We start from the raw sequence: 23,289 nt of genomic DNA, 5'->3' as shown, positions 1-23,289 counted from the left end.
TTCAGAGCATGTATGCACACCATGTCCGAACCCAAGACTACATTTAGTTTACATGCATTTGTGGGTGGGTGTAATAAGTTAGAAGGAGGATTGTTGCAAGAACTTTTCATCCACATCTGGCGACACATTTTGCATACCCTCCTCCCATATAAACTGGAGACACCAGGTCATCCAACCTAAGTTTGAGCACTATTTAGTCACATGCAGTGGTGACATCACTGGAAATAATATTATATGGCTTTTAAAGCCGATGTTGAAAGAAGTGGCATTATTAGACATCAGATTGCTACATCAAGTGGATACAATGGATACAAAGTAATAAAACCATTATATTAATTAAACTTTACTTAATAAAACATTGCAGGAACTCTCGGAAATAGGAACCAATACCTAAATATTTCTGAAGTTATTGCAAATCACGGCAAGACACAGGACCGGTTTCTAAAAAAAATTAAGCCTTTAATTGTCACATAACTCACTTTACGTAACAAAGCACAATTATCGTAGCCATTCAGCAATCAACTTACAATTCAATTAATACAATTCTGTGGCATAAAATATTACTGCCATTTACCGATTTATTCAAACGAAAATACAACTAACGCAAAACAATGTTCCTGCGTATATTAAGTCTCCAGTCTGTGTCTCATTGTAAGATGGTGGATGATTCATCAATAAACCATTCAAAGTTAATCATCTATGTCACTCTCTTCTCCCACTTTCTCTTTATCAATTGTGTCTGGCTCTAAATGCTTCTTTTTCTCTTTTCTCTTTCCCTTAGCATCTCCCTCATTTCATGTCATACATTCTTTTCATTAAATTCTCTAAAATCCAATAAAATATTGGATGGTTGTTATTAGACTCAGTATCACAGAATTACAGACTCTCACCACCATTAAGGCAGAAGGGTAGTTCGCTGTCTAATAGCTCAAGTCCTATGAAGATGGGAAAAGGGTTAACATTTAAAGTCCATTAAGGGCAAGTCCATTAGCATAAACAAAGAAAGAAAATGAATGGAACATTGAAAGGGTTCATCAAAGAAGGTTCAGACCATCAGCTACTGACTGTAGCTTCAGCAAGTCAGTCGAAAAGCAAGAGGAAAGTTCATCAAAAACAGTTAGCGTGGATTCTCTAGTGTGGGGAAAAAGAAAAGTATGGTTTTGCCCATCCTTTTGTGTTTCTTCTTTTATAAAGTATTTAGTCATTTCTAGTGGCATGGCATCACTCCACCATTGAAAGACTATAAAAGTAATCATCTATAGCACTAATTGAATATTTTGTTCCCACAGAAATATTTCACTGTGAGTGTTGAAGAAATATTCGGGAATGCTAGGGTGTACACTTGTACAGGACAAATAAAGCAACATTTCACTAGTAGAAAATGAACCACACTATTAGGTCAAGGGAAAGTTCAGTACTAGATAAAAACATTTGGAAAATGGTTTTAAGTTAGCATCACACTTTTGAATGAAATGAGCTCTAAACATCAAATATAATGTAATTAAATCAATTAAAAATAAGGAATATATAGAACTTTCATAAATCATTATTACATGAAAATAGCTAACGGTAGAAATACCCTACTTCACAAATTTTCTCAACATTCATATACATGTATAATTTTCTAAATTCACACCAAAGAATTTGTTTTGCATTTTTCATAGACTATAACATTTTAAGTATAACTATGTTAACATTCAGGGTCGTATCATGTTTCTACGTGTTTTTTCACTGACTTTTCTAACTGTTGCATTCTGAACAGACAGCATTAGAAACCCTAGGCCATTTTAATTGCATCAGGAAACGTTAATAAACAATTTATTCATAATAAACACTTTTTAGAGCATCTTGTTTATATGTATTAGTATTGCCTTGTATGCATGTTTTCTTCATCATATTTTAAATAATGCTTTTACAGTATTCCTACTACACTTGTCTAATTTTCATGTGTCACCATGTCTAACGTGTGCAAAGTGTATTTTCAGCTCTTTGTGTCTTCAATTAGGAAATGCGTCGTGTTTTGTGATTTTTATAAATAGTGTTACCTCAGAAGATAATGGCTTGCTGTCCTTGTCTGTCCACCTGTGCTGCTGGGCCAGCACAGCACACCTCATTGAAATCAGTTAGAGCATTAGACGGGGAAATATGGTCTGCCACAGATGCAGGCTGATGTTATCAGCACTCTCAAACTGCCTCAAATTATTTGAGGCCCCACCACTCACCCAGGTAGTACTAGGACCTGAATTCCAGAGTATATACAGCAATGCTGTCACTCAATTATGCTGAGTGTGCGGCCTGTGTGTAGGCAGGCTGACCAGTAGCATGATGCAGAACCTTTGCATGTGGGGCTTCTCTGGCGATGCTTGCTTCTCTTGCCAGTGATGCCTGCTCTTGAAATTCAGAGAGCAGTCATGCGGCCACTTCATCAGGACCAGTGTGGCTGTTGATATGGCAAGAATGACCAGCTGTCTGGAGTAACATATTTCATTTTATAGCACATAAGGAGTGTTAAAAATGTATGATCATATAATAATTAATTGCCATTCTCATTTCTGTCACTTCAGAGCGCCTAGATTGATTTGCGAATCTGAAATTAAGAGCATTTTGGAACAATAAAAAAACAACAAATTTTCACAAATTCACTACAATGTCAAAAAATCCTGTAAGTGATCTTTAATTCTCAGTAAATACTGATCAGTATCCCTGCTAAAATGTGTTTCAAAATCCATAATTAACTTAGCATTTCATGCATTTAAACAGAAATTCAACATCTACACCCCTACCCTATCATGATTGTGCCCACAGCAATAAAAACAAAACTAAAGTTTTTTTGTAATCCTTTGACAGACCGCCCACATCATTTTCAAGGTGTGAGCACCACAAATGCATGCGGTTAAATATTTACGCAGGCGTTTTTTTCCTATTTTAATAACAGATCCGGGTTGTGCTTGAAAGTCAAGCAATGCAAGCAGAGATGCCAACCAATAAAAGCAATGTTATAAAGCCAATGCTCCAGTGAAGGAGAAACACTTGACTGACAAGATGGGACACAAAAAAGAAGCAAGCAAATGAGAGTAACAGGAAAGCCAACCAATGGTAAGCAATGGGCAGGATACAAGCCCCGATATGTTCTAGGTAAGTCACAATATAGCTCCTAAAAGTTAGCACATGTACTGTCTAGTAGGTTAGACCTAAAAACAAAACACAATGAGCCCAGTACTCAAAAGCATCCATGTATCTAGTTTAAACTTTGGTGCAGAAATACTTCTACATAAGGCTGATTATGAGTTAGGCCTAGTGGTAATTATCGCATGTCAGGGTAAATAGTGCACCACTTTAATGACTTGTATGATCATAAGTTAAAAACTCCATGTGATACTTAGCACATGTGATAAATACCTCAGGTCTGTGGTCCACACGTGCTATTTACTGCATGTGATATTTCTCACATGCAAAAAGTAACACACATTGTGAATTGTACCAAATTTGATGTATGAGAGGTCATTAAAAACCAGTGCAAAATACCACCTTAAAATACCTGCAGTCAAAAGCAGGTGATAAAATGTCCTGAAAGTATAGAATTAAATAAAAGCTGTAAACAATACAAAAAACAAAGGCCAACACAATAATGAATAAAAACACAGTACATGCATTGTTCCAGCTGAAAAAAAATCTCACACACCCTCACACAGAACCAGACCAATATAAACAGCCATGGATAGATGAAGATTTCACAGGTTGATTGCAGCAGCTCAAAATTCCATTCTGCAGCATACCACCATGGCTGTTTCACTGCTAGGCCACTATATTGTGCTATACCAGAGCCATGTTCTGCTACAAAAACCATGCAGCATGAGAATGGAAATCAATCCACCAATCAGTGACCGCACATGGTGCAGCTTAACAAGACGAGAGGCAGGATTGACAGAGTAAGGCTGAAACCTAGAAACATGAGTCACCTTGAGATCCAGAAGATACACAGGTTCTCTATGGGCACCATACATAATATACTGTTGTAAATTGGGTTATTGGCTGAGGAGGAGGAACCCCTACTCAAACAGCAACCACAATGTCTGTCAGGCTAAACGCAAGCACAACCCAAAATAACCTGTTCTTCACCCTTCGGTAGCTTGGCACAAAAGCAGTCAGGCTTAACTTAGAGACAATGTATAACGTATTTTTGTAGTACTTCATAAACTAATAAAGTGAAAATACAACACAAGGAAAATCCCACACCAATTTAGGAAAATAGAGTAAAATGTATTAAATTATTTGACACAAAAAAATAAAATCTAATCAGTAGAACCAGAGGTATGCAATTTTAAAGATTGAAGTGAAAAAAGTGCCTAGAAGCACAAAGCGTCAACTGTGTTTATTTGCTCACACTGGACTGGGACATATTCAGGCTGACTGCGGTAGAGAGTGGGCCAGACACAAGGACCAAGTTAGGCTCATTGAACAAAGTACCTTAAATCCTGGTTGCGGAGTGTTGCAAGATCCTATGTCGCGCAGCGGCAGTCCTGAGGAGGCTATGATGGGTAGTCTTGCTTCATAGTTGAGGATGCTGTGAATGAGGAGCTGGAGCCTTTTCTGTCCCTGAGGTTCTGCTCAGGAGGCCAGCCAACTAGCCCTTAGAGTCCCTCTGGTGGCCCTGGGATGTCAATGTCAATTTTAATTTGTAGGGCGCAACATTTACCCCAAAGGGTTTCCCGGCACCAGCAAGAAAGGACCAAAAGGAGCCAAAGGAAAGAGTCAAACAAGGGAAAGTTATTGGTGAAAAAAACAGGTTTTTAAGGATTTACGGAATTTTATGTAGTCAGTTTTGCTATGGAGTGATATAGGGGGAGAGTTCCACAGAGAAGGTCCTAAGCAAGCAAACGATCTACCGCCCATTAGCGACAATCTGATTCTGGGAATGGAGAATTTCTCCTGGGTAGACGAACGGGGGGGGGGGACGTGAAGGTACGTTGGAATGGACCAAGGTCTGTAGGTACTAGGGGGCCTTTCCCGCTCGGATTTTGAACATATAGCTCAGGTCTTGGAACCTAATTTGGTTCTCCACCCTGTGCCAATGAAGAACACGCAAATGGCTGGACACAGAGGCAACTTTCCGGATCTGGCATATTAGTCTAGCAGCAGAATTCCGTACTATCTGTAGCTTTTGTGTTACATCCTTGTTAAACCCCAGATAGAGAATATTACCGTAGTCCAGTATGGAGGTGACAAGAGCCTGGATTACGGTTCCCTGAGTGTAAACAGTCAGCATCCAAGTGATCTTTTTCAGCCACTTCAAGATGGTAAATTGCAGCCACCTTAACGGCTTGGTGTTGCATTAATGCATTGTCTAAGATGAAGCCTAAATTGTGGACTTGGCGGGAGGGTGTAGGAGGGGCACCCATTTTCTTAGGCCAATGTTGTGGACCTCAGAGATCTTTAATTGTCCCTAAAATCAAGACCTCGGTCTTCTCTCCATTGAGCTTAAGGAAATTAGCTTGCATCGATGATGAAATCTTTCCCAAGCCCAACTGGAGGGGACATATCTCAGACATAATCTCAGCAGAGAGAGAGAAGATGATCTGAGTGTCATCTGCGTAGGAGAATAGAGACAGCCCTGCGTCCTCCGCTATGTCAGCTGGGGTCTGACGTATATATTAAATAGTAAGGGACTCAGAATAGAGCCCTGAAGTACCCGGTAAGGTGAAGTGTGAATATCAGAACAGGCAGTGGGAGAGAAGACCTGGAAGGTGCGATTAGTAAGGAAAGAAATAAGCCAGTTAAGTGCCGGCCCGGTCACACCGAGAGATCGTAAGGCATTTAGTAACATGGTGTTTGACACTGTGTCGAAGGCAGCGCTTAAGTCGAGCAGTATAAGAGCCACTGTGTCTCCAGAGTCCAAGTGGTGGCGCAGTCTTTCCATAACACCAAGGAGTGTCGTCTCAGTCGAATAGCCTGCCCTGAAACCCGACTGTGATGGATGTAAAAAATGTTGTGACTAGCTGCAAATTAACATGTTTCTCAAAAATCCTAGAGAAAGCCGGGAGCAATGAAATAGGGCGGTAATTGGAAGGCTGATCAGGATCCGCATTGGCCTTCTTCAGAAGAGGAAGCACCATAGTGTGGTTCTACTCTGGAGGAACTGTTACTTCCTGAAGAGAGGCATTAAAGAGTTCCATGATTACACTAAGTGATGATGGCTCAAGCTGCTGAAGCACAGAGATCGGTAGAGGATCTCAGGTAGAACCCAATTTGATGCTGTCTAACAGCCGCTTAAAAGAATCCATGTGAAATAAAGACCATGTTTCTAGCTTGGGCATGGATAAGAAAATCTCCCTATCTTAGTAAGAAGAAATATTGTCTACAGGAGAGCCAATAAATGACAACTTGATCAGAATGCATGTCCAGTCCTTTCACTCAGACAGCAGGGCAGCAGGGCGGCCGGGCAACAGAATAGTAGTCCTTCTTGAAGAGCAGCATTACAGTCCTTCTGAGTCTTCCCCAGGTCCAGAGGTATACGGAAGAGTAGGTTTGAGGATCCCCTGTGGGTGGCTACCTTGAAGTAGAAGACAGCTCTGGAGGTTCAACCCTCAGAGGCCACTGGAATGCCCTACCTCCCTGCTTGTCTGGGGTCACAATCGGCTAGTGTTAAACCCTTTGTGAGTGTGCTCAGACAGGGTCTTTGTGATGTGACTGTGTGGTAGGAGACAGCTCCCCCCCCCCTCATAAGGTCTGAGCTGTCCCAGCCTACTAATACCTATGCTTCTTTCTTTTACTGTCTGGGAGCAATATACAAAGACCAACTGCCAGTTACAACTAGTTATGAGACCCAGGAAACCGGTTGCACGCACCAAAATCTGACTATATCATTACAGAGGGCTTTGAATGAAAATCCTTTAAACACCAAACTGGACATTCCTACCTGCTCCAAATTCAAAGTTGTTACTTATTAAATGTAATATCTTAACCCCATGTTACTACGGGAGAGGTGAGCCTTGCAGTCGTAAAAAATGAATTTGAAGGGTTTTCACTACCAGGACATGAATGTTAAAGGTATGAGTCCCATGTTTTAAATTCACTGCACTCTGCCTTTTGAGATGTTTAGGGCCTACACTAGGGATAACTTATACGTATTAAAAACAAAGGTCTAGGACTGGAGAAGTGTTTATTTTGCCAGGTCAAATTGGCATTGAAAACTGTACACACAGGCTGCAATTGAAGGCCTGACATATTTTTAAGAGGCTACTTATGTGGGTGCCACATTCAGTGATGCAGGCTCACTATTAGCATTTAATTCACAGGCCCTGGGTATATGTAGCTTTACAAGGGATTTACAAGTACATTAAATGTACCAATTAGGTGTAAGCCAATTTCACTATGTTTAAAGAAGAGAGCACATGCACGTTAGCACTGATTAGCAGTGATAAAGTGTGCAGAGTACTAAAAGCCAAGAAAAGCTGGTTCAGAAAACAGGAGGGTGAATGCCAAAAGTTTGAGGACGACCCTGCAAGAAGGGCAAAGTCTAACACATACTTTCAACAATGTGGGTACCATGGAGTCAACCATAGGGATCCACTATCATCCTCTATTCCTGAAAATACTAGCAGAACGAGAACTCTTAGCAACAGGCACCACAAAGCAGACAACAGGATTGGTGCAAATAATTTCTCAGCCAACCCTCATCAAAATGCTCTGCTAAGTGATGGTGCTTTGGAAAGAGTGATGCTAAAGTGACACAAAAGTGAGCAAAACTTATGCAAAAGTGAGCAACGCATACAGTTCCCTTTGGAAATCCACATAGCTAATCTCAGCAAAGCAATCATTTAAGCAAACACAGGATTCCTTAACATCCCGGGTCAATTGACTGCACTCATGTACACCTTATGGCCTCAAGTAAACAAAAACAAGTGAGCAAAAACTGTAAAATGAAGCACACACTTTATGTACAAATGCTGAATGATGTATCTGTGTATACTGAACTAAGCTAGGTGCCCTGTATGAAACCACATCCATGCTGTGGTAACACATCACCCTTAACCCCTTCACTACTAGGCCATTTCCCTCCATGTGCTAAGCCTTTTTTTGAGCTCTTAGGGCTAGTTCGTGCTTAGACCCCCATAGCTTTTTCTCCACATATGGTATTCATGCCAAATTGCATCCTTTTCTTCTAATTCTGAGGATGCTAAAGGCACCCAGGGTTTGTGGATTCCCCAGAAGGGGACCTAGAAATTTGCAAAAATACAGCAAACTGTTGCGTTTTGGAGGGAGAAGTGCTGTAGAAGAAAGCATCTGCTTTTTCCCTGCAAATGGTAACAACAAAGGGTTTGTAGTGCTAAAATCACCATCTTCCCAGCTTTCAGAAACAATCAGATTTTTGTCAGAAAACCAAAATATGTTACACAGTTTAGGCATTTTACTGGGACATATCCTAATTCTCAATTTTTTGTGCTTTCATCCTCCTTCCAGTTAGTGGTAGAAATGGGTCTGACAGCAATAATGGATCCCAGAAAGCTATTCATTTATAAACATTTGGTAAAAGTCTGATTTCAGCAAGGGTTCATTTGTGTAGAACCATCAAGGTTTTCCTATAGAAACTAACAGGGGAAATAAGTACATATTGAAATTGAGTTAAAAAAAGCAAATTATGCCAACATTTCCGCTTGTAACTTCTTGTGAGTATGGCAGATATTTGAAAGCAATATAACGTAATGTCTGCTGGACCCGTCGGGTTGTAGGGATATATAGTACTTGTAGGTTCAACAAGAACCCTAGTTTCCAAGAGCCAATAACTGAGGTGCACCTTGCCATGGTATTTCACTGTGTACCGGGTATATAGCAATTAATTTGGTAAAATATAAATAGTGAAAAATAGGTATCAGTCAGTGAAATTCACTTTATTCGGTTAATTAAAACCATAAAAGCATACTACAAAATACAATTATTTACAAAAAAATTATAAAATCACCTTCATCACAAAATACCAAAGACATGATCTAATTCATCAATGTGCACATTAAAAAACAATATCATGAGATTTCTATCACAGATGCTCATTATGAAAAAATCTTCCTTTCCTCCTTAATCTTACAGCTGCGAAAAATAGGTATCAAGAAAACCTATGTATTTCCTAAATGGAAACAAAATATTGATTTCAGAAGCAGTGGTTATTTGCACATCTCCGAAATTGTGAGTACCCATATTAGCATGTGAATTAGAGGACATTTAACAAAATGACTTCTTTTTTACAGATTGTCTTACATTTGGAGGGCAAAAATGCATAAAATGTCAATTGGTAATAATCCTTGTTCTACTGTTCTGAGTTACCCCATGTCTCCTGATTAAAATGGTACCTCACTTGTGTGAGTAGGCCCAGTGCCTGCAAAAGAAAATGGCCCAAAACGCAACGTGGGCACATCCCATTTTTCAAGTGAAAAAGGACCTTTTTTTTGCAATGTGTCTAGGTGTGGATTTCGGACCCTAGCTCAGCCAGAACCTAGGGAACCCTAGAAAACCTGTACAATTTTGAAATAAGAGACACCCAAGGGAATCCAGGATTGGGTCACCTGTATGGCTCTCACCAGCTTCTGTTACCCAGAATACTTTGAAAACCTCAAACTTTGCAAAAATGCACATTTTCCTCACATTTCTGTGATGGAAAGTTCTGGAAGCTGCAGGGAGCCACAAACTTCCACACACCCAGAATTCCTCCAAGTATCGTGATGAAATGGTACCTTACTTGTGTGGGTAGGCCTAGTGCCTGCGACAGAAAATGGCCCAAACTTCAACACACCCAGCATTACCCCACATCTCCTAATTAAAATGATACCTACATAAAAAGTCAATTGCTATTAACACTTGTTCTACTGTTCTGTGTTCCCCCATGTCTCCTGATTGAAATGGTACCTCACTTGTATGAGTAGACCTAGTGCCTGCGACAGAAAATGGCCCAAAACGCAAAGTGGGCACATCACATGTATCAATTGAAAACTGACCCTTTTTTCGCAATGTGCCTTGCTGTGATTTTGGAACCTAGCCCAGCTGACACCTACAATTTCAAAATAAGGGACACCCAAGGGAATCCAGGATTGGGTGACTTGTGTGGCTCTCACGAGGTTCTGTTACCCAAAATCCCTTGAAAACCTCAAACCTTCCTAAAAAAACACATTTTCCACAAAATTTCTGTGATGGAAAGTTCTGGAATTTGCAGGAAGCCAAAAACTTCAACGTACCCAACATTACCCCAAGTCTCCCAACAAAAATGGTACCTCACTTGTGTCAGTAGGCCTAGTGTCCGTGACAAGAAACGGCCCAAAAAGCAAATTTTTCCAGTGAAGACTGACCTTTCATTGCAATGTGCCTAGCTTCGGGTTTTGAACCCTCGCTCAGCCTGCACCTAAGGAAACCTAGCAAACCTGTACATTTATGAAAACTAGACACCCGTCGGAATCCAGGATGGGGTGACTTGTGCAGCTCTCACCAGTTATATTACCCAGAATCCATTGCAAACCTTAAACTTTGTAAATAAAGAACATACTTTCCTCAGTTTACTGGGATGGAAAGTTCTGGAATCTGTGGGGAGCCATAAACTTCCACTCACCCACCATTTCTCCAAGTCTCCCGATAAAAATGGTAACTGACTTGTGTGGGTGAGCCTAGTGCCTGTGACAGAAAACACCCCAAAATGTACTGTGGAGAATTCAAAATTACTGATCACAAAAAGTCTTGGTTTTGCGAGACACATTCGTTTTTAGTCCTGGGCTTGGTGGGTATCTAGGGAAATCTACCAAACACAGAAAGTTCTGGAAACTAGAGACCCAAGGAAGTCCAGGGAGGTGTGGCTTGTGTGGATCTCCCAACATTTAACTACCCAAAATCCCCTGCAAACCTCAAATTTAGCTAAAGAATTCACATGTTTCTCGTTTTTTGATTTGGGAAAGTTGTGGGATCACTGTACCACCAGAAATGTTCTATCATCCAGCATAACCTCATGTCTCCCTATACAAAATGGTACCTCACTTGTGTGTGTGGAGGCCCATGACAGAAAATGGCCCACAACATACTGTGAGACTTCAAAATGATTGATAGCAAACTATCTGGTTTTGCGAGGAAGTTACCTGCTGTTTTAGTCCCTGGTTCTGCCGCCATCTAGGGAAACCTACTAATCCAGGCATTTCTGAAAACTAGAAATGCAGGGGAGTCCAGTGAGGTGTAACTTGCATGGATCTCCCAACATTTTCCTACCCATCATCCCCTGCAAACCTCAAATTTAGTAAAAATACCAAACATTTCTCATATTTCTGTGTGGGAAATGTGTGGGATAACCGGGCTGACACAAATTTTCTTCCACCCAGCATTCCCCCAGTTCTCCTAATAAAAATGGTACCTCACTTGTGTGGGTGGGTCAAGTACCCGCAGCAGGGAAGGGCCCAAAACGTATTGTGGAGACATCAGATTTATCAATCACAAAACAACCTGGTTTTGTTAGGGGATCACCTGCATGTTTGGTCCCGGGCTGGGCGGTCATCTAGGCAAATGTGGGAGAGTGCCTGACACTGAGTCCCATGCAGCCCACTACTTACCGAGCTGGATCTGTTATCGCACGGGAAGCTACTGAGGATCCAGGAAACGTTCCGAACCTGGAGAAAGGAAGAGAAGGAAAGAGTTAAACCACTCCTCCTGACCTCTCCCCTACAGGAAGGAGGAGAAGCCCGCCCCGGGAAAAACCAATCCAAGAGCCATCAAGGAGGAGAAAAGGCCCTCACCCCGGAGCAGGAAGACCAGGAGTCCGAGGTGGAGTGGCGGGGCCAGGAAGTGCCGGAGAACGAGAAGGAGCAAAGCCTTGGAGAGACGCTGATGAACGGATGCGATGATCTGGAAAGATATCCCAGAGACGAGGAGGAGTCACCCGAGGAGTGGAGAGAGGACTGGTGTATTCCCTTCAGGAGGAGCATAATGGCTACTGCAACTCAGGAGAGTTGCAGCGCGGTGGTGAGTGACTGGGGATATTTATCTTTATTTATGTTTTTTGAGCTAAATTTGAGGTTTGCAGGGTATTCTGGGTAGGAAAATGTTGGTGGATCAATGCAAGCAACACCTCCCTGGACTCTCCAGGTGTCTAGTTTTAAAAAATTTCTGAGTTTAGCAGGTTTCCCTAGATGACCGCTGAGCCCAGGATCAATAACACTGGTGACCCCGTTACAAAATGGATTGCTTTGTGATAGATAGGTGGGCACCTGTGTTTTTGGTCCAAGGCTTGCAGACTTCTTGGGGTACCTAAAAAACCCAGATATTTCCGAAAACTAGACACCTGTGGAAGTCCAGGGAGGTGTGGCTTCCATTGATCCCCCAACATTTTCCTTCCCAGAGTTCACTAAAAACCTCAAATGTGGCTAAAAAGTCACATCTTTCCTAATATCTGTGTGGGAAAGTTGTGGGATCACTGCATGGCCAAAATATCCTACCACTCAGCGTTCCCCTCAAGCTCTCGATAAAAATAATACCTTACTTGTGTGGGTGGGTCAAAAATGTTCAAAGATTGAGGGGGGCCCAAAAGGGCAATTTCTTTATACGTTTTTAGGCTGACACTACTTTGGGCACCCACACAAGTGAGGTATCATTTTTCTCAGGAGACCAAGGGGAACGCTGAGTGGTAGGAAATTTGTGCCTGCATTGTGATCGTATAACTTTCCCACACAGAAATGAGAGGAAAATATTATCTTTTAAGTAAATTTGAGGTTTGCAGGGAATTCTGAGTAAGAAAATGCTGGAAAACCCCACCATCTATGCACACCACTATTCAAGTGCCACCCATGCATATCACTAGCCAAGTGCCATCCATGCAGACAGTCAGCCAAGCACTATACAAGAACACTACCAGCCAAGCGCCAATCACGCACTCCACCAGCCAAGTGCCATCCCTGCAGACCACCAACCAAGCACCTTCCATGCACCCCATTAGCCAAGCACCAGTCCATGTGTATCGCCAGCCAAGTACCACTCCACGCACACCACCAGGCAAGGGCATTGCCATCCCCGTTTTGGGCACCCCATCCCTATATACATAAAATAAATAAGTCCCTGGTGCCTAGTATGCTTTCTGACCCTGGTGGGCCAGATTGGGGCTATGGCCTCCATCTGCCTCCTGGGGGGCAGTAAGACTATGAAATTTATGGGGGTAGGGGCATTGGCATGTCCATTGTGGGCAGCCCCCACCCCTATATACATTAAATAAATAAATCCTCTGTGCCTATTGTGCTTTCTGCCCCCCCATGAGGGCAGATTTGGGTCTATTGCCCCATCTGCCTCCTTTGGGGGCAGAAAGACTGTGGAATTTAAGGATGTTGGGGAGTGGGGGCATTGGCATGCCCATTTTGGCCAGCCCTTGCCCCTATATATATATAAAATAAATGATTCTCTGGTGCCTAGTGTACTTTCTGCCCCCAGGTGGGGAGGTCAGGGGCTTTTGCCCCATCTGTCTCCGGGGGGCAGAAAGACTGTTTGCAATACGATTTGGGTGGGACAGCCCCTACCACTCTTTTATATTAAAAAAAATCCCTGGTGTCTAGTGGGCTGTCATTCTAGTGAGCTTTCTGCCCCACACTGGGGGGCAGATGACAGGTAATATTCCCATATGTCCCCCAGGATCCCCTCAGGGGGGGCAGAAAGACTGTCCAGTTTGTTGTTTGGGGAGGGTGGGGTTATAGGCAAGCCCCTTTTTGGCAGCCCCACCCATAAATTTACATTAAAAAAATCCCTGGTGGCTAGTCCACACACATTAGCCAAGTGCAAGTCCACACACAGCCCCCACAAAATGATGGCCAAAGGTCACTACATGCAGAGCGGCAGCAAAACTCCAGTTCACACACACACACAAACTGTTTCTGGTTTCTTCCTGTTTTCTGCACCAAAGAGACTAAAAATATCACTGAAACAGACAAAATGTGTGCCTAAAAAATGGGGAGCGTCCCTTGCCTATGGGGCTTCTCCCTGACATGTCCATAAACATATCCTTGGTGCCTATTGTGCTTTCGCCCCCCCCCCCCCGGGGAACAGATTAGAGAGGCTATTGCCCCAATTTGCCTCCCAGAGGGGTAGAAAGATTGTTTTGGGGGTGGGGGCATTAGCATGCCATTCTAAGGCAGTCCCCCACCCTACGTATACAAAAATCAATATAATCCCTGGTGCCTAGTGGACTTTTTAATAATAATAATAATACTGAAGTTTATAAAGCCCAACAGCTACCTCCATAGTAATGGTGTCCCAGCGCTGGGGGAGCAGATCATGGGCTATTGCCCCCAGCTGCCTCTTGGGGGATGCAGAAAGACAGTGGGAATTTCTTTGGGGGGTGGGAGCATTGGCATGCCCATTCTGGGCAGCCCCCACTCCCACGTATAATAAAAAAACATTATCTCGGGTGCCTAGTGGGTTTTCTGCCCTGGGGAGCAGATAAAGGGCTACTGCCCCTGCATGCCTCCTGGGGGCAGAAAGACTTTGGCAATTTGTAGGGGGAATGGGGGCATTGGCGTCACCATTTTGGGCACCCCATCCCTATATACATAAAATAAATAGATCCCTGGTGCCAAGTATGCTTTCCCGTGGGTAAGAATGGGGAAGAATGACAGTGGAATTCTGGTAGGTAGGGGTAGTGACATGTCTATTGTGGGCAGCCCCCATCCCTATATACATTAAATAAATAAATCCTTGGTACCTATTGAGCTTTCTGCCCCCCCAGGGGGGGCAGATTGGGGTCTATTACCCCCAACGGCCTCCTGGAGGGGCACAAAGTATGTGGAATTTTAGGAAATTGGGGGGTGGGGGGCATTGGCATGCCCATTGTGGGCAGCTCCCATCCCTATATACATAAAATAAATAAATCCCTGGTGCCTAGACTACTTGCTGGCCCCAGGTGGGCAGATCAGGGGCTGTTGCCCCATCTGACTTCCAGGGGTGGGGGGGGAGAAAGACTGTTTGAAATAAGATTTGGGTGAGGTCTGCACCTACCACTCTTTTATATATAAAAAAAATCCCTGGTGTCTAGTGGGCTTTCTCCCTCTACTGGGGGCGGCAGATGGGGGGAATATCCCCATCTGCCCCCCCAGGAGGGCCCCACCAGAGGGGACAGAAAGACTTACAGTTTGTTGTTTGGAGAGGGTGGGCGCAAAGGCAAGCCCATTTTGGGCAGACCCCACCCCTACATTTACATTAAAAAAACTGATGGCTAGTATGCTTTCTGCCCCCTCGGGGGCAGATCGGGGGTTTTGGTCCAACCTGCCACCCTGGGGTGGGTCAAAAAGAAAGACTGGACTGGGGGGAGCAAAGGCCCTTGTCCCTCCCTACTGCTGAGTAGGTGGATCCCTGCTTGTGAAACTAAAACGAGCCCATCGGCCCATTTCAGTTCCGGTTTCACTGAAAAGAAGTCAGCGCGACATGTGCACTGATTGTCATTTCAGTGAAAGAATCAGAACAGCCTCCGGAGCTTGGGAAGCTCTTCCCAGACTCCAAAGGCTGTTTTGATTGAAAGAAAATCCTTCTGGTGCCCGCACCAGAGGGATTTCCTTTCCCATGTGCACAGACAGCTTGGAGCTGTCCGACGCACATGACACTGTAGCTTTGGATGGCTCCAAGCTGTCCAACGCATGACAAGGGTTAAGGTACTGAGCTAACAAATCAGTCCTTCATCAGCAAAATCACAAGGCCTAATGATTGTTGCAATCCAATTTCAGTGCCATTAGAGAGCTGTTAGCCCCTATGACATCACATACATCAATCAATGTTAATATACGTAACACATTATCTCAGTCACTCTTCAAAATGGCGATTCTCATCCAAGTCAACCTTTTAAAAACCACATTTACTTTCATTACAACTCTCATGTGTTTTATATTGGATTCCTTTGACCTCGAGACCTTCTTTTATGTGTTTTACTCGTGGCATGTTGAGGATGGTCATATATTTTGTCCTACAGCTTGGAGTAGATCTGAGGTGGAGAACTACCATCAACTGCCATGCTTTAGTGCTTGTGCTTGGCAACTCACTTAAGTATATAGAATTTCAAGGTTTGCAACCTGTTTCTGAAGTTCTCAACATCATTTGGATAAGTTGATTTAGTATTGATTTCGTCCATTATCTCCTTCCAAAAGCCGGTTTAGTTTTTGTTAGTTTTTGGTGCCATCTGATGGCACATTAGATGGTCATGGTGTCTTACCACCTCTTTGGCCAGACCCTCCAGCTCAGGATCCATAAAGTTGTACTTCATTTCCCTGCCTGGGTACATGATGGAAGAGTCTGCCATGTTTTTGCTTGTGAAGTCTGGATGATATCAGAGGATGACAGTGGATTTGGTTCATCTTCTTTCACAGTGCTGTTTCCACACAAAATGTAGGCATGCACACTCCCACACATTAAGGAGTTATTGGTGTACTTTTGAGTTGTCCTGTTCTGTCGGGGTTACCTTCATAAATCCAGGAACTTCCAATGCATGATAATGGCACTTCCAGATGTTTTGTTCATGTGCTATTTATAGGGTGTGGTATTTACCACATGCACTAAATAACACCCATTTGATATTAACTTGTAACACTTCGCTATATAAGGTAAAAACTCCTAAACAGTGTTAATTAGTGCATTTTATGTATTGAGCTCTGTGGAATCGTAATTTACCCTATGTGGAAGATGGAACATTTTAACCACTGTACTCATAATTGAGGCATAAGACTGTGATTTTTTGAACTCACAAAAATGTACTTTGCACTCGTGAAACCCCCACATTGTATTATTAAATTTGAACAAATCTGCTGTATATGTGTTGTGAGTAGCAGGGTGGTGAAGTCTGAGATTTCGGGTTTTCTCCAACTATTGGCAAGCACATTCTCTTCCTGGCTGTGGTCGATGATTTACTTCAGTCTAGGGAAGTTGTAAATGCCTGCACACGTTGGCTATGTGAAACAGCTGCAAAGTTGGTGGGGATTCAGCAGTGAAAATATTTCCTTTGTTGAAAAAAACGACTTCTAATTGCAAAGGTGAACCTATATACAAATGCAATTTTGAAATTTCTTATATATCGGACCATAATACTAATGAGAACCCTATACCTCTTAACTTTGTTAATGCTTGTTTACATATTCCTACCTGCGGTAGGCTTATGGCTTGAAGGTGTTACTAATATGTGCCGCTGTTACCCACCTGAGGTCCCGCCTATCAAGGTCACAGTAACCTTGCTGGTTATTTACCATTTCTTCCACTCCAAACCATTCCCAAAATATCTCCAGTATTATCTGGAGCTGTAATGGTAATACAACAAGCTATCCCAGTAATATGTGTCTCTTTTTCAACGATTTCCTGCTGGAGAAATCTTAATTACTGGCAGAAACTTTGGGCATCATGACAATGCGGGTCGGATTTTCATCCGACCGGCACCGTAGCGGAATCAGGACCGTCCAACTAGAAGTCGGCAGTCCCGGTGCCCTGAATACATGAGACCGCCTTCAAGGCAGTTGCAATGTGTATATTTTCTCTTGCAGTGTGTGCTGTGGGCTGCAGCACATGTCCCAATAGAAATTGAATACTTTAAAAACAGCCCTGCACCATTTGGCAGGCACCATGACCCATAGCAGAGGGCCAGGGGAGAAGGGGCCCTGCTTGTTGGTGAACTGCCATGAATGGGCAGGTGAAAGGGACATTGTAATCCCTACAGCAGCCACCGCCCTTATTGCAGGGATTACTGACCCTCCGACGCACTCATTGGAAGCGCCATGGATGGTCCCTCTGGACCGCAGGGGCAGATGTCGGTGGGTCCGACACCGACGAGCCGTGACTGTTCGACCCACCAACATTGTAATAAGCCCCTATGTTTCCACTTGTTATTACCTACATTTCCAGGAAAGGGCAGCTGGTAATAGTACTAAAGCTTAGACATTTCTGCTATATATCCATGTCCGAGTCATAATCAGGCCTTAAACATTATTGACTCAAGGAGAATGAAAATCTGAAGGAGAACAGCCATAACAACGCAGGGATTACCCCGCACTGCCATTACAACGAAGGGGATTACAACAAAAGTCGTTACAACGACTTTCGCTGGAGGGCGCTGTTGGATAGGGAATAGTTTAATTTTCTATCCAACACCTTCCCTACTGTCAACGTGGGCTGGAGTTGGAATAGAAAATTAAACTATTCCACTATCCAGCGCCCTCCAGCGAAAGTCGTTGTAACGACTTTCGTTGTAATCCCCGCGTTGTAATGGCATGCGGGGTAAAAGCCTGCGTTGTATTGACATACAACCAAATCTGAATTACCTCACAGGCGCTTGTAATTTACTGTTGCGGGGATTCTGCACATACACAGAACTAGGCACAGGAAAACAGGACCTCAGTGAATAGGTGGTGTACCAACCTACCACATCCATACCCAAAGTCCCTTACCGTCTAACTATAGTGTCTCATTCGTTCTCCGTCTACAGCGAAGCTACCAATTAGACAACCCAGAACACATAACTCTATCTTGGGAATCTCGGGAGCCAAGCGCTCTTTCGCTTAGCAACCCATACTTGTCAACAACGCAAGTAATTAGAGACATAGCATAGTTTAAATTGTTTATTTCAACTAACATGCTCTATGGTGCAGTACACGAGCCAATACTAGCAGCAAAATGCATAAACACAATATAGTCAACATTGTTACGATTCCATAGAATACAAACAGGGATGTCATGTTATGGAAAAGGAAGGAATGACCTAACCACCCTCCCCATGACAAGAGATAGTTTATTATAAAACAGAAGGCTTCTGGGCTTTGTCAGCAGACCCTCATACCTCGAGGCCTAGATGCAATGTTCACATCACAGGACAAACATGGGTCTTCTCTCTGGAAAGTTGTCTCTCTATGTGTGTAAAACCAGCTTGTGTTTGCAATATTAAAGTACACGATTTCCAGAGGTGCAGCTGTGTGAAGCCTGTTATGTCTAGGTGTGAGGGACAGATCAGAACTGATTAACAAGGGGCATTGTTGTTTAACCTTGAACGTCGTGTGCAGATCAAAACTCAGAGCACAGCAAAGAACTTGCAAAGCAAACAGTTCTCATGTGTAAAAGGGGCACAAATAAGTATTGCAAAATAGATGCTTGCAGTGTTGTGCGCAAAAGCAGGTTCATGGCAGCGAAGCTAATGCTAATTTAGCAATTGTTGACAATGGACTTATAAGCCTTACTACATTACAGGCTGTGCAAAACTCTGTAGCATGCATTTCATTCCAACTGATTTATTATTTTTTCACTAGTACAAGATCTCGGTCACGTGAAATGTATGATTTTTAATGCACTGCAAAGAGGTTTCAGAAATAGTTTAATAAATTTAAAGCCAATTTGCGTTTCTTTTTCTATTCCTGCAGGAATAATAAGGCTGACAACCTGCTGGCCTCCAGAACTGACAGATCACAATATGAAACAATTACAGAGGAAAAAGGGGTAAACAAACATCTCTTGTCACTTTTTATTTGCAGACACTGGAGCATTCCTCCCTGTCAGGCACAGTTTTGATCGACCAATCAAAATGAGAACGTTGGTCTTTAACCATACGTCCTTTAAATGGTTGATCATATTTGGAACCTGCTATTAACTTTTCAGCATATCCACATCTTTTATACCAAATTCGCTGTGTATCACAAAACAAAATCTATTTCCAGCCAAACCTTAAAAAAGAGCACAAGTGTACAACTTTAGAGAAACATGTACATGAATCGGGTCAATTATGCTTAGTTCTTAAAAATGTGGTTCTTTGTTTAATACCAAAATTAATTGATGTGACTGAATTACCTGTACCAAGAGCCAACGGGGTCCTAAATTCTGTAGGTAGACATCAACCTTCATCTACAGATATTACTCAATCAGGTGTATTTCCATAGCAGTACCCTACTGTTACTGTGTAAGGTTGTAACATCTGCATCTGTAATAAATACACAGGTATATTCAGTTCGGATGTGTCCTCAAAGCATGACAAAATAATCCTCTCGTCACAGCGAAGAATGACTTATTTATCACCTACGTTAAAATGTCTGTTCACATTCTTAAATTTCTGCAGGCGTAGTTATGTTTATAGAGCTGGAGGAGGGCTGTGACTTTTAACCAATTCACAAAACTCACATGCATACACAAAGAAAAACTATATATGTTTTTCTTAGCGAACTGTATATGTTTTTTCAATGTTATCTTTTGTATGCAGTGTTGACCTAACTTTAGGCGTGCTGACTGTGGGTACTGAAAAAAATCAGGCATTCACATTAAAATTGAAATTGTAGATGAAGACTTCCCTTTAAGTTCACCTACACTTACTTCAGTACCTATGGCTGATTGATAATGTATTTCTAGCTTTGAGTACTCATGCAAGTCTGAAAAAAGGAATTTGAAATGTTTCTAATATTCAGAAATTTAAAACAGTCCGGATACACACAGAATCTCTGCCCCCTCCCCCACAAAGGGCCTCCGGGAAACACACTTGGTCAACCCTTAGCATGGCTGGGGAAAATCTACACAGCTTGGAAGATTTATTTTAGACAATTAAGAGACATTTGCATAAGTGAAATTCTGTAATTCTAGACTTGGTGAATCTAGATTTAGTATGTATGTGTCCAGTTGCCATTTTTCACAGTCAAACTGCCTGTGCTTAAAATTGGAAAATGTTTTGTAAATAACTCCTAATTTGGGGTACGTTTTCAGTTTCATCATTCCATCATGTTGTAGATGGTGCCATGATGGATATGGAATCATGAAGAATTTCAACTGAGTTTGCTCCCATTCAGGGGCGTAACTTTGGGAGGGGTGTGACACTCCCCAAATAAATGCCTTCTTGGCTTGGTAGTTTGGTCTGTGGGTGGTGATCCGTGTTCTACATATGTGTCAGTTTTTCGCGTTGTGTGCCAAGCTGAAAAGACAAAACTGTGATGTTTGATGTAAAACAGAAGAGAGAGTCAGTGATATACGTCAGGGTCCCTACTATAGAAAGTGCCCCTGTGGGCCCACTATGTGTGCTCCTGGGGCACTTTGGTATTACAGAAGGGGCAGCAGACGCGTATGCTGTCCCTTCTCTAATACAGATAGCACTGGCAGACGTAGCACAACTTCTATCACAAGTGCGTATTCCCTCATTTGCATGGGGGCGTGGTCCCATGCAAATGAATGAGCCTCTTTGCCTCTGTGCCTGTGCCATAGTATGAACGCAGGATAAAAATAAGAAGGTGTCAGGATGCAAAATGAAAGTGCACTGCATCCCATTTGGGGATGCAGTGCACGCAACAAAATTTGTTTTATTTATTTATATGTTTACTTACCTGTAAACCTCCGAAATCCATAGATTACTACCTCTCACCCTGCCCCTCCCCTCCCCACGTCACCGCCCGGCAGGTACTCCTACTACCGACCGCGGATGTTTTTGAGGCTAGAAATTTAAATATATATAGTGACTGGTTTACCAAAAAATTTGTAACTTCACACCGATAAATGTACTCACTGTATGGGCGCAAATGTACCACTTTTTGGAACACACAAACGTTGGAAGTAGTAGATTTGGAGAGCTCCACCAATCACAGGATTCCAGGCATACTGACGGCAATCAAGTCTAGCCAGTGGTACTCGCTCAGGGTTGCATTCGATCACATCGCTTTTCACCCACTGTGCTGCTCTAGACGGAGACCTGCCCAATGCAAATTTGTACTGATCCTGTTTCACATGGAAGAAGTAAATCCTGAACCTGGGGTATCTCACCCCTCCATCCTGCAGCCCACTGCTTTTTTAGCTGTAAACTCTGAGATCCCCCATCCCCCATTCCACCCGCCTCATCCCCCTGAATCTCACTGACTAAGCTACACCCCTGCTCATGCTGTGATAGTAGAGGGGGAAAATAATAGCTTATGGAACAGCAATCTTAAAATGCTTTCCTCCACCAGAGTGGCATAATTATTTCTTATACTGCTCTGATATCTTGATAGTTCTACATCCAATACTGTAATCAGTTCATATTTATGGAATTTATCTAATGAAAACTCGTCAAAAACGATGCTGTGCAAACCCTGATTGAGTCTAAATATGTTCCTGTCAGTTTTTGTACATAAATGTACTGTGTCCAAAACTAAACAGTGGATATGTTCTGAGATTTATATTCATTGCTTTTCAGAAGCACTGAAGAGAGTGGTAATGCTATAGAACGAATTGCATTTTCTACTGATTGTAAGCATCATATATATATATATAAGGTCTTTCTAAACCGAGTAAGGTTTTGAAAAGGTTTAGTTTATGGCCATTGTGTGATCTTTGTGTATAGCAGTGGGCCTCGAGATGAATCCATTCACATGGAAAGCAAACTCGGACTGCTGTTTGGGTGACATCATGTTCAATGACACAGAAGAACAATTTGGTATGATCAGAGTGATGGTATGCATTATTCACCAGTGGAATGACAAGTGCTCACAAGGGAGGTCGAAAGTGACGCTCTACATCAGTCCAAGCAGTCATGTTTTTCGTTTACTCAATCCCTAAATTTTGATCTTTTCGCAGTTTGCCTATGCTTTTTGACAAGCATGAAAATCACCCTGGCCATGCAAAAAAAAGTGTTTCTTTTTATTTTTCGATTACTCATTATTCATCAGGGACTTGCAGGGCGACTACAATTCCATTAAAGACCTTTAGTACATTTGACCTTAAATAGAGACGAGTGAAAATGTATACTCCGCTGAAAAGGGTTGGTATTGTAATTTCCTCTACACGTACAATATTAACTAAATAATTATGCAGCATAGAGGTGCCACTGTCATTCTGTGGCAAGGTGATTGTAATTACCCTGGCAGAGAATGCTCTGGCGGAAAGTACATTTAGGTGGAAATGACAGTATTACTATTTTTGGAAGGATCGCATGCCACGGCCCTTTACGAAATCAGGCCCCGAGATTCGTGAAATTAAAAGGTGTAAAAGAGAATTAGTTTAATGTTCAATCTTGCCAGTCAAACATGTTACGAATAAAGGATACATAAATGAAAAATTCTGAGAGTGCACAACAAGAATTAAATGTAGAATTGTGGCTTAGTTAATATAACTGCAACTAGCTCTTCATATGGAAAAGAACATAGGAAAGTACAACAACATATCATGTTCCAGTAAAGCTGCAAAAAAGTGTTTTCGCTTTTTATACCTCCATGGCTTTAAATTGCATTTTTATTTGTCAAATATTATGTTTATGTTACAAAACCTGGTCATAAGGCTATAAAATTAGTCACAGCTTTAAATTTGCGATTACATGCTTAAAAGGTGTTTGAA

This window comes from Lissotriton helveticus, chromosome 2_1 (assembly GCF_964261635.1).
Source record: "Lissotriton helveticus chromosome 2_1, aLisHel1.1, whole genome shotgun sequence".
Classification (NCBI taxonomy): Eukaryota; Metazoa; Chordata; class Amphibia; order Caudata; family Salamandridae; genus Lissotriton; species Lissotriton helveticus.
This window is presented reverse-complemented; position numbering follows the sequence as displayed.